The sequence below is a fragment of the Morone saxatilis genome, unplaced genomic scaffold, assembly GCF_004916995.1.
Source record: "Morone saxatilis isolate NCDOM2014 unplaced genomic scaffold, NCSU_SB_2.0 Contig14, whole genome shotgun sequence".
Classification (NCBI taxonomy): domain Eukaryota; kingdom Metazoa; phylum Chordata; class Actinopteri; family Moronidae; genus Morone; species Morone saxatilis.
The window spans coordinates 1,474,091-1,477,669 of NW_023339696.1; positions in this window are offsets into that span (position 1 = coordinate 1,474,091).

Below are 3,579 nucleotides of genomic sequence, written 5' to 3' on the forward strand. Positions count from 1 at the left end.
CAATTAACCGGTAACCACAACAAGGATCATTTTTTATAGGAATACTCTTGTTGTGGTTACCGGTTAATTGTTCAGGCTGCAAATATTTTGTCTACGAGGGGATGCTGATTTGTGGGTCGGATGAGCAACCAGACAGACCTGACCTCTATAGACCACCTTAGCAGTAATCTGACAAAGCGGTGACGCTTTAAATCTTATTTATACAACTTTAACTCTTATATCAGTACCAGTATTTTGCTTAATCTAAAGTACAAATGTAGTTGCTGAGAGAATAAATGCAGGTATCTCAAGAGTCATTGTGGACAGAATGTACAAAATGCAACAATAATTCAATTCATTATTTGATATTTAAGTAAGAACGTCTTAACTTTGCTACAACACATTTAAAAAAAATGGTCTAATTGTCAAGATGGTACTGACAAACTGGTTTTACCTGCCGGAGTGACGGGAGCGGTCTGACAGGCTGAGCAGTCAGAAACAAGTGTGGTGGGAGGACAGGCGCGTGCACACACTCACACAAAGTAATTATTAGCTTAGTGTAATGGATAATATATAGTCTGAAGGCACTAAGGAGGTTAAACTGGTACAGTCTTAAATCCTACAATTGTGCTTGCTTTCTCTTATTGACCTAGTTACCAAACATTAGCTAGAGATATCTTAGTGTAGAGAAATGTGCTCATCTTTTTATGTAGGCTGGAATGTAAATGGTCAACATTAGGTTATTATTCACTTCTATCCGGCATTTACATTATATGGCACTCACTGTAGCCCAGAGGTTCTCTTTTTAGTAAAAATGTCAGTACAAAGTAACATTTTAAAGCTACAGTAGGTCATTTTTATTCACTCAAACTTTCACTATATCCTGACAGTAGAACATGAGACAGATAATGTGTGAAAAGGTCAGGTTCCTGTGGCTCCTCCTAGTGCTCCTAATGCTATTTGAAAGAATCCAATCAAAAACAAGAGAGATGCTTAGGGCTGGAGGCTTGAAGATGGAGGACCCCAGAATGAGACTCAGCAATCAACCATCTTTCTTGGCTCTGATCACAGATTATCTGTCTCATGTACTACTGTCAGGATATATAGTGCACGTTTCAGCAGATATGATAAATGTAACATTATAAAGCTCCCTACTGCAGCTTTAACGCTAGAGGACAGTTAGCCAGTAGCTAGGACCTGTTTGAATGTGGCTGAGTTCGAGGAGCCGGTTTACTTTGAGGAAATAGTTCCTGTGCAATGCAACCATGCTGCTCTCCATCACTACATCATCATGTTTGTGTGTGTGGGTGGGTGGACACGAACACCCACAGCCACCAAAACAACTAACACAAAGCAGAAATACAACACACAGCCTCTGTAAGTACAACACTGTAGCCCAGTGTAATATCACTGCTATCCGACACACAGTGGTCCTTTCATGCTCAGCACCATCTCCCACCCTGCGATGCACAGAAGCCAACAGAGGAGCAAAGGGACCGGAATACGTTCGGCTGAGGAAAGCTGGGCCAACAGTTCGATGAGAATGAGTCAAATGCGATTTAAAGTGTACCTGAAGTGTCCTGAAGAGCTTTCTCGGTGATAAGCTGATAGGAAAAACGCCTGTCCGCACCCTTCCCTTCTTGTGCAGCCCGCGACACAGCGCACTGAGCGGCTCTGTTCACGCAGCGGGCCAGTCACTGCCGCTGCCAAAGATAGGCTGAGTGCGAGCAGATGAGCCACTCACACACTAAAACAGGGGGCTGAACTGTCGCTGTGTAAATGTAGGCGTTAACTTTGATGCGATCGAATGCTGCAGCTAGACTGTTGCCTAAGATATGATTAAATAACTATATATCGTAGTATATATAGTGTCATAGTAGTATATATTAGCATTTATACATATATAACGTTAGGTAAGTACGTGTGTAATAAAAAATATATAGAATGATCAAACATTATGTGAATAAAGTGTAATAAATATGAGATAATATAAGAAAGACAGTATGTATTATTATTGTACAGTAGATAGTATAGTTGTCCTGTGGGTATATTAATAATAAGAATAAGAAGAAGAAGAGGTATGATAATTCAAAATAGTATAATACAGTTATAATTTGTAAAAGATACAATAAATCATTTTTTTAGAATCATTTTACTGGGCTGTGAGGTAAATGTATCTGTGCTGCAATTTATCTGATTTAGAAAAGTACAGTTTGTTCCATTGAGCGCCTTCAATTGTACAAATAAACAATGAATACTTATTATGGTCAGAGTGAGAGCTTCACTTTCTACCTCTCACTGCAGGATCTGACGTCAGCCAGTGACACGCCCACCTCTGACACATGGAGGATACTTGAAAAGAGGTACATGTAGGGTAAATTGGCGGACAGTGTAACCGACACACACAACTGCTTTTATTTTATTTTATGTGATTGATTTTTATAAAGGTTTTTAATGGGTTTTCTTTTACAGTTGCTGTTGTTGGGCAACATGACTGCAAGCCTTCCTGTTTCCCACTTACATTTACCTTTACCACTTGACCTACTTTGGACTGAACTAGACAAACCTAAATAAAAAGAAAAAAATACATTTAAGGCACATTAAACACATTAAAAGTTCACCTTTTATTAACCAAAAAGTTTATAAAATCTTCAGATAAAATTTTCTGCTATTTCAATAAATAATTTGTTATATAGCCTACATTGTGATCTAAATGCTGTCTTGAAGACTTGTTACTCCACAGGTCACTGCAAGAAATACTAATTTAAAGGACTATATAATTATGTTATATATAATATACTTTGCTTTGATTTATACGGTGGCCCTGAGGTGCAAATGACAACAGCAAATCAGAAAACACAACAACAAAAGAGAAAACACAACGGCTGCGTTTGAGACTACTTGGCGAAGTGGTATGGTTATGTACTTATGAAAAGAGCCAGATTGTTTATTTTTAGAAGATTTATAAAAGAGTTTATAAAATAAAGAAAAACACTGAAACTCCTGCTGGCTCTGCGCTTGATTGTTCTTACTTGGTTGTATCGTAAAGGAGTTTAATAAAGATTTATTTTAAGAGAAACAAAAAAGAAAAAAGTCGGTGTGTGTCGTTTGTCCGGTTCAAAGACGGACCAGTTCTTGTGTTCCAATCAGGACGATTGTGAAGGTCGGCCCGATGGGTAGGCCTTAACTTTTCCGGTTGTTGGTTAATGCCGTTGTGTTTTCCTGGTGTTTTGTTGTGTTGGTGTTTTTCTGGGCTTTTTTGTGTTCGTATTTTCTCTGTTTTGCCGTTGTGTTTTCCGTTGTTGTTGTGTTGGTGTTTTCTCTCTGTTTGTCGTTGGTGTTTTGCTGATTTGTGTTGTTGTTTTTCTCTTTTTTGCTGTTGTGTTTGGTCTGTGGCTTTGTGTGTTGTGTTTTCCTTTTGGTGTTGTCGTGTTTCTCTTTTTTGCGTGTGTGTGTTGTCTGTCTTCTGTGTTCGTCGGGTTGTGTGTTCTTCTGTTTTGTGTTGTTGTCGTCTGTGTTGCCGTTGTGTTTTCTCTTTTTCCGTCGTGTTTTTTCGTCTTTGCCGTTGGTTTTCTCCTTTTGCCGTTGTTTTTCTGATTT